Below are 18,211 nucleotides of genomic sequence, written 5' to 3'. Positions count from 1 at the left end.
CTTATTATTTTTATTTAACTTTGTATTTTAGTTACTTTGAACCTTGTAATTTTTAAATGTGTTATCAATATTTTAAGTTTCAATATTGATTTTCAATTTTCAAAAATTTTCATTATTGTGAAAAATAAAAAATATTGACGCATATATTTAGGCGTATTAAAAAAAGTTTTGTTATAAAATAAAAACGTAGTTTCAATTACTACAGCTAACCTCTGAGCGCCAATTCTTTGTTACTGCAATACGTCTTTGGAACTCCCTACCTACAAGTCTTCGACTCTTAAGTAATGCTCTGCACTTCAAAAAAGAGCTAACATCATTTTTTAACGACTCTTAAACTGAATCTCAAATTGATGTTGTTAAAATGTTCATTTCTAAGTCCTTTTCCTTTCTCCTTCTTTCTTCATTTGTTAAATACTATTTGATCTATAACCAGCCAAAGGTTATCATCACTACTGCTGTCTTTTAATATTTATTAATTACTTTTATTTAGTTTTAAGATTTACATTTACATACATAAATATTTCACTATTATCCGTTATATTTAATTTAATCAGATTAAATTATTATTATTATTATTATTATAAATGTTCAATTTTTTATATGTAGCTCATGCTATGCATGACTAGCACTGTTAAATAATTTGTAAAAATTGTTGTGCTGGGAACAAATTTTCAAATAAATACAACATACAAATACATACATTTATTTCAAGCAATTTTTTTTAATTTTATAATTTATTTAATAATTTGGGAAAAATTTAAACAACGTGAAATTAGGACGGACAAGGCGACAGCTGTTTCGATTATACCTTGTAAATCTCTTCAAAGCCTTTTCTCCCGGGAGTGGGAGTCGAACCCGCACTCCTACGATAGTTGAAATGGTTATAAACGCATTCAGCTATGGCATGCCTTAGTTGTTGTAAAGTTTTTCCCAATTGCCTTCTTTCGCATATATTATCTTCCACACATCACATAATTCGTATGTAGTTATGTGTTAAAGTTATGCATGTTTGTAATTTTGTTGTTGTTTTTGTTCTATTTATAGAACTACAACGAATTAACCAAATATTGTCTACTTATATGAGTTTGCCGGGGATTGCCCGTATCGCTTTAAATGTATGAAAACATTTATTTCAAGCAATTTTTTTTTAATTTATTTAATAATTTGGGAAAAATTTAAACCAACGTGACATCAGGACGGACAAGGCGACAGCTGTTCCAATTATACCTTGTAAATCTCTTCAAAGCCTTTTCTCCCGGGAGTGGGAGTCGAACCCGCACTCCTACGATAGTGGAAATAGTTATAAACGCATTCAGCTACGTCATAACTTAGTTGTTGTAAAGTTTTTCCCAATTACCTTCTTTCGCATATATTATCTTCCACACATCACATAATTCGTATGTGGTTATGTGTTAAAGTTATGCATTTTTGTAATTTTGTTGTTGTTTTTGTTCTATTTATAGAACTACAACGAATTAACCAAATGTTGTCTACTTATATGATATCGCTTTAAATGTATGAAAACATTTATTTCAAGCAATTTTTTTAATTTTATAATTTATTTAATAATTTGGCAAAAATTTAAACAACGTGAAATTAGGACGGACAATGTCGCCTTGTTATAACCATTTCAACTATCGTAGGAGTGCGGGTTCGACTCCCACTCCCGGGAGAAAGGTTGTTTAAATTTTTCCCAAATTATTAAATAAATTATAAAATTAAAAAAAATTGCTTGAAATAAATGTTTTAATACATTTAAAGCGATACGGGCAATCCCCGGCAAACTCATATAAATTAAGTTCAGTTTTCAGCTCTTTAAAGGACAAAAAGGGGTTAGCTTTGCAATGCCGAATTAAATTTCTTTCATCGCCAGTAGATTTTCCGATTTTTACATTTTTACATTGGCGACGACCGGGAACACAAAGTAAGGCACTTACAAGATTTGCAAGGCTGAACATGAATGTAATAGCAGGCAAACAAACTTAACAGGGATACTAATGTATCAAAGCAAAACAAAAAGCGATATATGTACTCGTCGGGAACATCATAGTTGGCGAGGGATACTAATGTATCATCATTGCCATACGAAATTGATTTTGGGATACAAATGTATCACTATTGGCTTATGAAAATGTGTCGGGATACACGGTGCGCAATTAAGCAGTTGATTCTATTTATTAACAACTTCAATTTATTTTACAGGTACCGGTAAAATACTGTGAACATGTCAGAAATAAAACCATTTCTTTGCGATTCGATGGAAAAATCCATGCTCAGACACGAGTGGGAGAAGTGGTTAAGATCTTTTTCGTTGTACCTAGAAGCGGAGGAGATAACATCAATTGTTAAGAAGAAAAAAAGATCTTACATTTGGGTGGCCCACAGCTGCAAGAAATCATTTACAACATTCCTGGGGCATTAATTGAATATGATGCAGCAGCGAAAAACGATGTTTACGCTATTTTAGTTGGCAAGCTTGATGAATATTTTGCTCCAGAAAGAAACTCAGTATTTGAAAGACATATTTTTCGTAGCTTGTCACCAACAGAGGGGGAATCTTTTATTTATTTATTGACAGCCATATGGCCTATAATCCTTTTGATTTTATATAATTCGTATTAAATATATGTTTTACAATAACTATAATATGAGGATTTTTAAATTTCTTCAAATTATTGCACGTTTTAATATCTACAGGTAGCTCATTAAACATTTTCAAGCCTTTATAGTACAGATCTAGCTTTGCATTTTCTGTGTGGCAACGTGGTAATGTGAAATTGTGTCTATCTCTAGTAGGATAGGTGTGTGTATCACAGCTGTAGCTTAAGTTCTCTCTCAGGTAGTCCGGAAGTGCTCCTGTCTTAATGTTGTATATATATTTCATTGTGTGAAAGGAGATTAGTTGCTTTACGTTCAGCCATTTAAGAGTGTTCAGCATTGATGAAATACTTGTCGTACCGCGCGTTGAGTATATGTCTCATTGCTCTATTTTGCATTTTTTGCAACTTGTTTATTTGTGAGTCCAATGTGATAAACAAAACACTGGCATAATATATAAAATGGGGTTTTTGGATTTATATACTAATATTTTATATTTCCTTTTTAAATATTTGCATGTTCTTTTCATAAATCCAATTTTCTTTGAGATTTTACTCACTACGTAGTCAACATTATCACAGAATTTTAATTTATTGTCAATTATGACGCCGAGATATTTGCTTTCCTTTACCTCCCTAATGGTTTCGTTTTTTATATTTAAAGTATGTGGTTCTAAATTTAGTTTATTTGATGTGGATATAACCATGTAATTTGTTTTTTCCACATTTACCATTAACTTGTTTTTACTCAACCAAATGTAGAGAGAATTCAAGTCCTCCTGCATTTTTTCAAAGGCCACGCCTATATTTTCTTCACTTATTGTCAACAGAGCATCATCTGCAAACAGTTTTATTTTGCAGTTCTTTATTGACGAGGCAATATCATTTATGTATACGGTGAACAGGATTGGCGCTAAGACTGAGCCCTGTGGAAGTCCTATGTTAATCGGCACGCTATCTGAAATTGCTTCATCAATCACTGTATATTCGTTTCAATTTCTTTACCATTAGGTTCCGATCAATAGTTTCAAACGCTCTTTTAAAGTCAATGAATACCACTAATATAGTCTTTTTCTTCGCATATCTTCTTTCCACTGAGAAATAATCCACGTAAGAGCTGTTTCACAAGAGTGTTTGTCACGAAAAACTGATTGTTCTTTAATAAAAATATTGTTACTTTCAATACATTCAATTAGTTGATTTTTTACCACTTTTTCTAAAATTATTTCAGTATTTGCAAGGTATTTATTGGTCTAAGTTCCTCAGGTTTAACGGTGTTCTTTACTTTTTTCCCAGGTACTACTGTTGCTATTTTCCATTCTTCCGGTACTTCTCCTATTTTTAAACTCTCGTTGTAGTAGAAATAACCTAAGTAAGGCATAGTGTTTTTAATAACTCCCTCCGTTAACAGTTTTTTGCCACCAATCTTGTGACTAAAGCTTTTCACAATTTCCTCTATATTTTCTGTATTTACTTCAGCAAATTTAAAAGAAGTGTTAGTGTAAAAGTGATTACAGTCGTTGTTCTCAATTATCTCAATGCTTTCATTTATTTGCACTATACTTGCCACAAAGAATATATTTAACACTTCAGCTATACGGTTTTTATCATCAATCCGCTGACCTTCGTGCTGTATCACCGTTATATTATCTTTCATATCTTGGTAGCATATATTTTGCTTCAAGTACTTCCGCATTAACTTGCTGTCAACACTGTTTGTTGTAATTTTATGCTCCATATATTAAATTTTTTTTATTTGTATCATTTTTTTGTATTCTTTTTTGATGCTTGTGTATTCAGACCAGTCTCCGTTACTTATTGCAGCATTGTAAGCTAACAGTTTCCTTTTATTTAAATTTATCAGTTCATAATCGTACCACTTGTTTTTTATTTTAATATTTATTTCTTTAACGCAGGTTAACTGTTGCATACAATTTAATAAGCAAAAGTCTAAGTATGTGACCATGTCATTCAGATTTTGACACAGTATTTCTGAAAAGTTAACGTTTCTTAGTAGTGCTAATAACAGATATTTAGTTCGGGTTAGGCAACAACTTGCGAAATGTTCGTATGGAACTACAAAAAACGAAATTGAGGAAACTTGCATTGTTGACAAAATAATTGATTCGTGGGCTACGTCAGATCTGAAAAAGAGGTTCCTCGAGAAAGGGCAAAAATTAGACGAAATAATTAATTACTGCAAGGTCTCCGAACAAATAACTAAGCATTCGCAGGGCATGTTGGGTATCGAGAGCTCTGCGACTGTTAACAAGATTTTCGTTAAAAAGCGTTCAGGACACGACTCGAATAAAGTGTGTATTAGATCTGGGTATGATGATTATAGTTCTGATAGTAATAAATGTCCAGCTCGTAATAAACATTACAAACGTTGCAATCTGGGGCACTTTGCTAAACAATGCAAAACTAGAAATCCAAAAAGACCACTACACACAACCAATAAGCCCAATCCAAAAGAAACGGATATTTTCCAATTTGAGTAAAATTGAAGACCAATCGGAAAGCGATGATGACTGTAGAGATTTAGTGTCTTAGAATTAATGGCAGATCCGAAACAGATGAGGATTTAATCTGTAACATCGGAGGCATACAAGTTGAAATGGTGATTGACTTCGGGTCGCCAGCAAATTTGTTATGCGAAAATCACTGGAATTTACTTAACTGCAACAAAGCGGTTATGTGGAACGTAAGGTCTCAATCGACGGATAGATTTAGGGCATATGCAACGGATAAGCCACTGAATGTTTTGAAAATTTTTGAGGCCCCTATTAGTGAGGGTAAAAATCGAGAAGCAATGGCTACATTTTATGTTGTCGAGAAAGGTAGTCAATCACTTTTGGGTAAGAAAACAGCAATTCACCTCAACGTTCTAAAACTAGGGTTAGAAGCGTGTCGAGTTGAGACAGTACACCCTTTCCCAAAAATTAAAAATAGACAAATTAAACTAACTATCGACTTAAACGTAAGACCCTCCAACAGCCAGTGCAACGTGTTCCAGTGGCCGTTGAAGAAAGAGTTGCGGCCAAATTGGAAGCGTGCTGTCGCGATATAATAGAGCCGATAAAGGGTCCAAGCGCGTGGATTTCACCAATTGTAGTGGTTTTTAAAGAAAATGGGGGGATAAGGCTATGTATCGATATGCGTTTAGCAAACAAGGCAATTTTGCTCGAAAACTACCCTTTACCGACTTTTGAAATGTTCATGACTAAAGCGCGTGGAGCAAAATTTTTCTCAAGACTGGATTTAAAAGATGCATACCATCAGCTCAAATTACATGAATCGAGTCGAGAAATGACGACTTTTATCGCTCATAAGGGGTTATTTCGATATAAGCGGCTACTTTTTGGTGTGTATTCAGCGCCAGAGATTTTTCAGCGTGTTCTGGCAGAAATACTAGCGCTATGCAAGAACGCGCATAATTATTTGGATGATGTGATAATTTTTGCAAAAGGCGAATTGGAACACGATGAAGCAGTTCGAGAAGTTTTAAAGATATTTAAGGACAACGAAGTGCTGTTGAACAAAAATAAATATGTGTATAAAGCTACAGAACTTAAATTTTTGGGACACATATTATCAGGTAACGGCATCAAAGAAGACCCAGAAAAAGTGAAATTAATTTTGAACCTTCGACCACCAGAAACAAAAGAGGAACTAGGAAGCTTCCTGGGGCTTGTAACTTATGTGGGAAAGTTTATTGCCGATTTATCACACATTACAGAGCCGTTGAGATTACTGCTTAAGGCTAACAGCAAATTTATATGGCCAATTTGTCAGGAAAAGGCGTTTGGAGACTTAAAACAGAGATTAGCTCATATTCCGGATCTCTCGTACTTCGACCCCAAAAAGAGAACACAAGTTATAGCGGATGCAAGTCCATTAGCTCTTGAAGCCGTTTTGATACAATTTAACAGTAACGATGATCCCCTAATAATAAGTTTCGCAAGCAAAAGCCTATCAGAGCTGGAGCGGCACTACTCACAAACTGAAAAAGAGAGCCTCGCTTTAGTATGGGCAGTTGAGAAGTTCTTTTATTACCTGGCCGGATTGGAATTTGACCTCATCACTGATCATAAGCCCTTGGAGGCGATATTCAAGCCTCCAGCAAGAATTGAGCGATGACTATTGAGATTACAGACATTCAAATTCAAAGTCAATTATCGCTCCGGCAAGGAAAATATTGCTGACTCAGTATCAAGAGTATCAAGACTTTGTAGAATTGGGAAGTGCAATTCGTTCGATGAAGGGGGTGACTACAGTATTTGTCATATAGTTTCCAGCGCTACCCCAATATCTATTCCCATAATGGAAATAGCTAAAGGGAGTGCGGCTGACCACGAGATATCTACTGCCATTACGCACATTAAAATGGATAGGTGGAAAACTATCACCTTCAACTGCTATTATCCATTTCGGCATGAGCTTTCATCAATACGCACCGTGTTGTTGCGGGGTACCAGAATCGTGATACCCAAGGCCTCATGGAACTACGGGTCTCACACCATCAGAGCTGATGTTCAATAGGACGATCCGGGACAAACTTCCGGACATACGAGATCTGGCGGAAGAAGTTATTGATTCGCCAGCGAGAGAAAATGATCTCGTGAATAAACAGAAGGGGAAAATGATAGCCGATAGGAGAAGGGGCGCTAAAGGGTCCACCATAGATATGAGAGATAAAGTACTCGTGAAAAATGTCATATTTCCATCTAAGCTGACACCAAATTTTGGATTTAGTCGGTGATAATGCCAGGTTTCGTGAGGCGAAAAAAATGGAGAGATCAATGAGGTAGCCGTTTATTTTGTTTGGGCCCGGGGCCTGTGGCCATTATTGTGCAGTCATCGGCGTAATAAACGATAGAAAACCTTCTGGTTGCGAAGGTAGTTTTAAAAGAAATATTAATGTATTTAAAGGACTGATAATATATAATATTAGAGATCATTATACTGCTGCTTTGGACTAGGTAGGCAATTGAAAAGTAAAGTCCTCTCCCGGCGAACGAAAATCATACTCTACAAGTCACTGTTCGTACCCGTCCTGCTATATGGGGCAGAAGCATGGACCATGACAACAGCAGATGAAGCGGCTTTGGGAGTGTTCGAGAGAAAAGTTCTTCGAAAGATTTATGGACCTCTACGCGTTGGCGATGGCGAGTACCGAAGAAGATTTAATGATGAGCTGTACGAGCTATACGCAGACATCAACATAGTCCAGCGAATTAAAACGCAGCGGCTGCGCTGGCTAGACCATGTTATGCGAATGAAAGATGATGCTCCGGCCAAGAAAGTGTTTCTATCGGAACCCGCCTATGGAAGCAGAGGTAGAGGGCGGCCCCCAGTCCGTTGGAAGGACCAGGTGGAAAACGATTTAAACTCCCTTGGTGTGACCAATTGGCGCCGGTTGGCGGAGCGAAGGAGCGACTGGCGCGCCTTGTTGGACGGCCATAACCGTTTAGACGGTTAAGCGCCAATTAAGTAAGTAAGTAAGAGATCATTATAGCTCACAATGAGCCGATTATCTCTTGCTAAGATTACCGATGTTGTATTACTAATCTGTACCTGAAAGTTTTAAATAGCTTCGGCTAAATAAAGAAGCTAATACTAATAATAATAAAATAATATGTAAAAATTAAACAAAACTGGGGATATTACACCACCCTGAGGCACCCCTTATTTAATTCTTCTTGGCTTTGATATTTCGTTTCTGAATTGCACCGATGCCTGCCGACCACCCAGATAATTTGCGGTCCACCTTTTAAGACACGAGGGAGGGTAGACCCTTGCAAGTCTTGCAGTAACGTGCCATGGTTGACCCTATCAAAAGCTTTTGATAGGTCTAGCGCTACGAGTACTGTTCTATGGTGGGGCTTCTGATTTAAAACACAATTTATCTGGGTGCTAATGGCATTCAGCGCGGTGGTGGTGCTATGGAGTTTTCTAAAGCCATGCTGATGACAGGCTAGCTGCAAATTTGCGTATTGAGTATTAATAATCCGAAGGCGGCAATAAAAATTTTACCTTGTTCAAAAGATATTAACGAAAAACCAAATGCTACCCCGGACACCTATCTGCGTTGGCGACCGTGTTGTTGTTGTTTTTGTAGCGATAATGAAAATCACCGAAGGCCTTGCCGAGTGTTATCTATGTTGATGGTTCTTTGCCGGATGCAGATCCGTTGCGTTCCAGTAACAAGCACCATAAAGGTACTAGCCCGACCATTCGGGAACGATTTGGTATAACCACATGAAACCTTCTAGGCCAACGCGGATCCGGATTTTGTTCAATACCTTCCTGGAGTAGGAATATGACGCAGCCCCCTGCAAACATTTGCTGGGAGGACGACAATTTGTGGGACGCAACAAATTAAATGGGGTTACACTGAAATGACAGCCCTTGGTCGGGAAAAATCTCGAGTCGTCCTGGCTGCCTTGAAACGCGTTCTTAGCCCACTAACCCTCTGGGGCTATATAAATTGGATGGACTGCTGATATTCTTGGACACGTATTACCAGTCGATCTCAGTTCTAGACTTTTACTCCAGTTTTTTGGCGGTTGTTGATCGATAATACACGTCCAAAAATATAGAGAGGAGTCAAAAGACGCGTATTGAACTCTACATCAATAATCGGAGGGCGGAAAAGAAACATTGGTTGTTGTTGTTGCAGCAGTGCTTCGCCCCATCCAATAGGTGCGAACGATCACAAATTGTCATCAATATCCTCTAACGGGAGTCCAAGGATACTTGCTGTTTTAACAGGGGGGACCATACCACAATTAAAGAGGTGGTTGGTGCCATGTGGGGACAATTTGCAAGTAGGGTTTATATTTAGTATGTCGGGGTTAATTCTGGATAGGTAAGAGTTTAACCTGTTACAGTATCCAGATAGAAGTTGAGCTAGAGTGACTCGCGTTTCCCTGGGGAGTGTGTGTTCCTCTTCCGCAAGTTTTGGGTACTGTTCTTTGAGTGCTGGATTCACCGGGCAATTCCTGGCATAAAAGTCCGACGCCTGTTTGTGTTCAGTGACGACCTGCTTGTGTTTTTTTGCTTCATATGGCTGAGTCCCCAGGTGCCGTATTTTCTGATAATGCTTACGGAGATGACTCCTTAAGCCCCTGGGCTTTGTTGGCTCATCTATCAGATGTCTGTTGGGATGCCCAGGTTTCTGGGTATTCTGATAAGGGGTGTTCTCGCCTCATTATGTAGATGGTGTTCTGGGAACATAAGAAGACAGCCCGTGGCTGTTCTGAGAGCAGTATTTTGGCAGGCCTGTAGCTTCTTCCAGTGAGTAGTTTTTAGGCTTGGCGACCATATAGGGGACGCGTAGCATGCAATCGGCTGGTCAATTGCTTTGTAAGTGGTAATGAGAGCTCTTTGTCTTTTCCCCTCAAGTACTTCCATCAAGAGATTTGAGGATTTTATTACGGCTCTGGATTTTCGGTACAATTGCGGCTGCATCTTCACCAAAACGTAGATCCTGATCAAACTCGCACCCAAGATTACGGGGTGTAAGACAGTCGGCAGCGTAGTGCCATCCACATGGATGTTCAAAAAGGGCGACGTTTGGGACGTCCATGTTGTAAATAATGTCGCGGAGGATTTAGTCTGTGATAATGCCAGATTTCGCGAAGCCAAGATTTTGGGGTGTAGGACAGTCGGCAGCGTAGTGCCATCGACGTGGATGTTCAAAATGGTCCACATTTGGGGCGTCCATGTTGTAAATAAAGTCGCGGAGGATTTAGTCGGTGATAATACCAGGCTTCGCGAGGCGAAAAAACTGGAGAGAAACAATGGCAATTTTTTACTTTAGCTCACAACTGTTAAAACTCGTTCAAAAATATCGGGAGCTGTCAAAAGGCGCGTTTTGAACCCTGGTTGACGAATACGAAAGCGGAAATTGAAATTCCCATCATTTTGGACGAGTTTCAGCATTTGTGAGCTTAAGTAAAGAATTACCGAAACATTTTATGTCTGTTCGGAGATATTTGGGTAATAGTCTAGTTGAGGGGTCGACTGCTAATACGCTACCAAAAATATCGAGAGAGGTGTCAAAAGACGCGTATTAATCTCGAGACCAATAATCCGATGGCGGAAAAGAAAAATTTTATCTATATCCGGAGATATTTGCAGTTGAAGTTGGCGATTTCCATGTGGTTGTTGTTGTGTTTGTACCCCCAAAAAAAATTGTGCATCACCGTGGCGGTAGCCACGGTTATACCACACACCCGGACTTGGCATGGCGTAGCCCAGGGTTATTTTTTATAAGCGCGGCCGAAGGCCGCCAACGCAGAAAGGTGTTCTGCGCAAAAATACTATGGATCCGACCCCCGGTTTCGGAGGTACCCGCGGGTCTTTTTCGGTTTTTCGTTAATATCTTTTGAACGCGTTAAAATTTTTATTTTCCGCCTTCGGATTATTAATACTGATGTCAAGACGCGTCGTTTGACACATCTCTCGATATTTCTGGTAGCGTATTAGCAGTCGACCCCTCAACTAGACTATTACCGATATTTGCAGTTGAAGTTGGCATTTTTTATGTGGTGTTGTAATGTTACACCAAAAGCCGCCAACGCAGAAAGGAGTCTACGAAAAATAATATGGATGACCTCCTTTGGAGGATGCCTGGGTAATAGTCTAGTTTAGGGGTCGACTGCTAATACGATACCAAAAATATCGAGAGGAGAAAGAAGAATTTTATCTCTGTTCGGAGATATTTGCAGTTGAAGTTGCCGATTTTCATGTGGTTGTTGTTGTATTCGTACCCACAAAAAAAATTTATCAGCGCGGTAGCCACGATATTTTTGGTAGCGTATTGGCAGTCGACCCAGACTAGTCGAACTAGACTATTACCGAGCCCTGGGTCATTTTACTGATATTCGTTAATATCTCTTCAACAACTCAAAGTTTCGTTATTTTCTTGAACGTGTATTTAGCAGTTGATCCGTGATGTAAATGTTTACGCCCGCGCCAAAACAACATAAAAATATGTACCGTAATATGCTCGTGCTCATGCCATAAATGCCAAAGTATCCACCACCACATGGCTGCCCCAACGATTTCAGCTCCAACTATAGTAAATTTTGAGCTGGTATAAACTGTTCTGTATGATACTCTAAATAAGAAAATATTAGTTACATAAGGTATTACATTATTTACAAGAATTTTCATACATGTGACTATTTCGGACTATTTGCATAATATTTAAGTTCCTTGACCATGCTCTAATATTGGACTTTTTTAAGATTGCTACGGGTAAATATGCTGCACGAAACATTAGCAAAATTATGGCAATTTTATAATACACGTAACGTAAGTATAAGGGCACAAGTACGATACTTCACCCTATCTTTGATATTCGATGCCGATTTTTTATACTTGATACTTTTTCACATCGAGTATTTCGACCGCAGTATTATATCGAATTTTGAGTAACAGCCCCGTCACATCAAATTTTGAATCGTTAGGAGCGGAATCGTACAATACCCTGCAAAAATTGTTGGTTTATGCGTTCCATTTTCATCATGTTGGAGTACTCTAACAATACTTCTTTGCAATGCGTTTGCGGGCCACCATCAGCCGATTATTGCTCGTTTTTTAACGACCGTGACCACGACACGATGACGACCGAACAGAGTTGCCAAAAGTAAAAATGGCATACAAATAACTGATAATATGGAGTAACACAGTGAAAGTACTTTGGAAAGTACTCTCACGTATGTACTCTATGGAATACTCACAAACAAAGCGAGAGTGGGATCACTTACTCCTCTCCTAGGAAATCGCAATGTTAATTGGAGCACATTTTTTGTATGAATACAGATTAGTTTTTGAATACTCCTATACTCCCAAAGGATTATTCCTTACATTATTTATGGAGTACTCGCGTTTTTTGAAGGGTAGCTATGGGTATTTTTACACGTATATACTGTAACGAATTTAGTGATATTCCGCTTATTTGTAACTTTCTGCTAACGTTTGAATAGCTAATCTGTTGAATAAATCACTACTTTAGGAGTAGTACAATTATAATTCAAAATTGATAGCGTGTTTAAATCAAACTGATTAATCTTTCCTCAGCTGTCGCTGCTTTTATACTCTCTGTTCCCTCGTCAGCATATTTCTCCAAAGATCTGCTTGGTTACCAGCGATATACTTGTATATTTGTAGTTTATGCGTTTCTCATAGTCATATGCGTGTGTAACTACTTCGGCTGATGACTACATGTGTTGGCGTGAAATATCTCTCCGTCGCCTTCTATGTGAGTATAAATAATAATTTATTTGTTCATGTACACCACTGTGACTTGCTTCATGTTTTTGTTGTTGCCTAGTGATGTCAACATTCGCCACAATACGTTTACGTTTCCGCGTAAAATACACTTATCCTCACTTACACGCCTATTATGAATTTTCATACGATAGACGATAAACGCGTGCTAGAGTATCGTTGAAAATCAGCCATAGTACAGGGTCACAAGTATGATATGTATGAGAAGGAAACAATTCCTTTCTCTTTCTAACACACTGCAGTTTGACACTTCCGTCAGTGTCAAACTAGCGTGGAACCCAGTGGAACCTGCGTGGAACATGCGTTTGAAACTAGACGAAGTGTCAAAATTACCGGGGTTGCTGTCGTGGAAAGCGACGCAGGGAAGCAAGAAAAGGAGCGGAATATCAGATATGGGTTGCTGTGATAGTAAATTTTTTTGAACGAATTTAGTATGAAAATGTAGTGCAGTGCACTAAGTGCACCTCTTTGGGTCTTACAGAAAATTATACAAAAATCTTGAATTGGGGTATCTGAGGACGCGTAGTTATTCCAGCATTAAGAATACAAACACGGCTGCTAAGTTCTTCTACCCGTTTCAAAGTTCTCCCCAAAAACAGATCGGAACCGAGGTCTACTGCAATAAATAAAAAAATAAATAAATGTAAGGCGCGATAACCTCCGAAGAGATCTAAGGCCGAGCTTCTCTTCCAATTTGCGTCGTGCTCCTCTTGATTTTCCCTACAAATTGGCCGGACGGGATCTACATGTTTTATGCCGACTCCGAACGGCATCTGCAAGCAGATGAGTTTTCACTGAGAGCTTTTCATGGCAGAAATACACTCGGAGCGCTTGCCAGTCACTGCCGAGGGGCGACCCCGCTTAGAAAAATTTTCTTCTAATTGAAAAACCTTATTTCTAAAATTTTGATGTTGCTTTGCCCGGGAGTTGAACCCAGGGCATACGGTGTGATAGGCGGAGCACGCTACCATCACACCACGGTGGCCGCCGACTGCAATAACCCGTCCAAAAATATGGAAAGGGATATGAAAAGACGTGATTTGTCCTGGTACCAATAATCCAAAGACGAAAAAGTATTCGAATTATACGATGCGAGGCAAAAACGCGTCTACTAGTACCTCCCCCGACGGCTTTGGTCGTGTTTTAGCAATCGCCCCCATAATAAAGTATCACAATTTTTTTAACTAAAATTGTCCAAAACATATGGATTTTAAAGAGAGATGTAACTAAGTGCTCGTTTGAAAGTAAATAATTGTGTTTCTTTGTTGTTTTACAGTAAAATTTTTATGCGGTTTTCGTTAGCAGCTACTACACTTTTTTTTTTTTGGCCTAAGAGTTACAACAGTGCCAAATAGCATCCACAAGGAAAACGAACATAAACAGCATTTTATCAGGTGAACCTGGCTGTGTATGTGCGTGCTGCTACATATCCTACTTGTAGACCTTTACAATGAAATCAGCTTTCATATTGCGATTTCCACACGCCCTGATATATGTACTATTATGAATGAATGACAGCAGAGTTTTGTTTAAAAATTTTTGTGAATCTATACGAAACAGATAGAAAAACAAAACGTTAATACTAACAATTTAATTGTCTTGCACGTAAAAGTGGCAAAAGTTTTTAAAAGCTGTAATAATAAAAGATTTTCTGCAACCTCTGTTGCTTTGTATAAACTCAAATGAAAAAATTTACGGAACTCGCATAGAGGCCATAGAAAGAAGAAAATTGAGAGATGCTTCAAATCTTCTTGAAACGAGCTCTACACTGTAAGTATTTGACATAATAAAAGTAAAGAAAAAATTTAATAAAAAAATACATTTCAGAGTATGTCTTAACAGAAGTAGAAGGCAGTTTGCGCGCCCGTAAAAATAGGTCATCCATCCAAAATATTTTGAAAGTTTGTGCCACTTTAGGGTTTCTTGCCCAGGGTGTTGCAACAGAGCGTTGGGAATTAGGCTTTTGTTGGATTCTTTTGGGTTTTGTAATAATTTTATATTTACTTTTATTTACAATTTTCATAAAGAAACATAATTCACAACAATATCAGCAAAAGCAATCTCTAAATTTGGTGCTGTAACGTGTGTATCTAGAACCAATTCTGCGAAGCCACCATTGCTATTGAGAAGTAAATTTTGAGCAGACAAGCGTGGACCTAATTTATTATAATTATTAAATTAAGTGCATTTATAGAACTGAACAAGAAATACCAAAGAAGTGTTAATAAAACTTGTAAAATCAGGATCTTAATAGCTTGATAAGTGCGTGGAAACAAAAAAATGAATGAATGGATGTGTAGCTATATGGGAAAAGCCATTTTCTGTCACTAGATTTTTGCTGGGATGGTCTTCCAGGTATGCCGCCCGCATCTACTGGACTAGGTGAGGCAATGACACCACATCTAGTTATGCCAAGGTATATAACACAACAGCAACCGGGTTGTGCAATTCCACGACAGCAGCAGCAACAACCTATGTGCCAATGCCAAAACAGTCGGGCTATCCACCACAACCTGGTCCACCTGGTTGTCCTCCATAACCTCAACAGCCAGGTTATCCTGTACAACAACCAGGTGCACCAGGTGGTTACATGGACAAATGATGCCACCAAGACAACCTGGACAGGCGCCAATGCCCAGTCAGCCACCCATGCCGGGTCAACCCCCAATACCCGCACGTACTGGTTATAATGTATGCTAATACAACTAATATATTTTAAATATTGCTGATGATTATTTTTGTATTATTTTCTTTAGCAACCACCTGCACCTGGTACTGGTATATATCAACAGGCGCAACAGTATGATCAAGCCCAACGCCGTTTAGATCCCGATCAGATCTCAAATCCGATAAGCATTATCATTGAGATTCAGCGCTGGTGGTGCCTTTATTACTAATCAACAAGGTTTATTGCCACCATTGGTGACCACAAAATATATGTGATACAAGATCAGGGTAACTCCTTGCCACGTGACGTTAGGTATTGATATTCGAAATTAATTTTTTGTTTGGCAATAACATTGATATTAAAACAAAAACAGCTTTGTCCTTTACACTTACCATCTCACCAATGGCACGCACGGTTGAGGGTGAATGTGAGCCACCCATTGTAAATTTTGGTGAATTCAATTAGATGTAATCGTTTGCAAGGCTAAAATGCAATTTGTAGATGGTGGTCGTCGTTTCCAATGTCTAATGTGTAAAGTAACAACAGATGGTAAAAAAAAATCTTTCACTTTTACTTGTGTTCATTGATCCATATTTTTTCTCAACAGTGCCAACTGAATATTTCCAACATTTGGGCCACACCGGACAGCATTTCGATAAATATGAACGTCCTGAACTTGTATTGGGTACATGAGTTTTTGTGTAAAAAATGTTTGGGTACAGATAGCTCTCAAGGTAAACCACAACTCATATCCAACATCAATGCCTCGCATTCAATTGCGGACACTGAACGCACTACATTGGGTTCACACAGCATGGACAAGCATATTGTTGATTCCAGTGGTAGGGCCACAATTTAAGATGATGGTGCAACCATTATGAAACTATTGGATATTATGCATCCAGCCGTAAAACTCTAGTCGACATCGCCAAATCTCAAGATGCTGAGGTAAGTTTTTTGTTATATTAGAATGTGTAGAATAAAAATTTTTCTCTTATCAGGTCGGCGATGGCACCACTTCAGTAGTATTTTAGGGAGGGCAATCTTAAAACAAGTTAAACCATTTGTTGAGGAAGGCGTGCATGTACGTATCATCATTAAAGCTATATGTAATACATTACAATTAGGCATGACCAAAAATTACATGTCTGTACATGTCGAAGCGCCAATCAAAGGAACAACAACGTGCTTTATTGGAAAAATGCGCTGCCACAGCAATGACCTCCAAACTTATTAATTAACAATAAGATTTATTTTCTAAAATGGTTGTGGACGCTGTACTTTTCTTTGATGGACCCAACGTCATACAAAAAATATAAAATAGCATTATTACATATAGAATTGGAGTTCAAGGCTGAGCGTGATAGTGCTGAATTACGTGTTGATAGTGTTCAAAAGTATCAGACAATTTTTGATGCTGAATAGCGTATTCTGTACAATAAACTAACTAAGTAAGGCGCCAATGTTGTATTATCTAAACTACCAATTGGTGATGTTGGTACACAGTATTTTGCAGATCGTGATATGTTCTGTGCTGTTCATGTACCAGAAGAAGATTGGAAACGTACAATGAAAGTTTGTGGTGGTGCTGTTATGACTACAGCTAATGATATTAATTCAAGTGTTTTCGGTCAATGTGATTACTTTGAAAAAACCCGTGAAAAGAGAATCGACACACATCACCTCTTTGTCGACTTTAAAGCCGCCTTCGACAGCACGAAAAGGAGCTGCCTATATGCCGCTATGTCTGAATTTGGTTTCCCCGCAAAACTTATACGGCTGTGCAAAATGACGTTGAGCAACACCATCAGCTCAGTCAGAATTGGGAAGGACCTCTCCGAGCCGTTCGAAACTAAACGAGGTTTCAGACAGGGTGACCCCCTATCGTGCGATTTCTTTAATTTGATGCTGGAGAAAGTTATACTAGCTGCAGAACTTAACCGCACTGTAACAATATACTATAAAAGCGTGCAATTACTGGCATATGCTGATGACATTGATATCATCGGCCTAAACACCCGCGCTGTTAGTTCTGCTTACTCCAAGCTGGAAAAAGAAGCGGTAAAGATGGGTTTGATGGTGAATGAGGACAAAACGAAGTACCTGCTGTCATCGAGCAAAGAGTCAGCGCATATGCGCCTTGGCAACCACGCTACTGTTGGCAGCCATAATTTCGAATTAGTAAAAGACTTCGTTTATTTGGGAACCAGCATCAACATTAGCAACAACATCAGCACTTAAATCCAGCGAAGAATCAATCTTGCCAATAAATGCTACTTTGGACTAGGTAGGCAATTGAAAAGTAAAGTCCTCTCTCGGCGAACGAAAATCATACTCTACAAGTCACTTATCGTACCCGTCCTGCTATATGGGGCAGAAGCATGGACCATGACAACAGCAGATGAAGCGGCTTTGGGAGTGTTCGAGAGAAAAGTTCTTCGAAAGATTTATGGACCTCTACGCGTTGGCGATGGCGAGTACCGAAGAAGATTTAATGATGAGCTGTACGAGCTATACGCAGACATCAACATAGTCCAGCGAATTAAAACGCAGCGGCTGCGCTGGCTAGGCCATGTTATGCGAATGAAAGATGATGCTCCGGCCAAGAAAGTGTTTCTATCGGAACCCGCCTATGGAAGCAGAG

General features: G+C 38.6%; 1 pseudogene; it reads left to right on the top strand.

Moving 5' to 3' along the window:
- Positions 1 to 11,870: 11,870 nt before the first annotated feature.
- Positions 11,871 to 17,217, top strand: LOC137241692 (T-complex protein 1 subunit eta-like; annotated as a pseudogene).
- Positions 17,218 to 18,211: the final 994 nt, after the last annotated feature.

The sequence above is a fragment of the Eurosta solidaginis genome, chromosome 2 (genome assembly GCF_040869045.1).
Source record: "Eurosta solidaginis isolate ZX-2024a chromosome 2, ASM4086904v1, whole genome shotgun sequence".
NCBI lineage: Eukaryota > Metazoa > Arthropoda > Insecta > Diptera > Tephritidae > Eurosta > Eurosta solidaginis.
The sequence above is the reverse complement of the archived record's forward strand: the minus strand, read 5'-3'. Positions and strand labels throughout refer to the sequence as shown.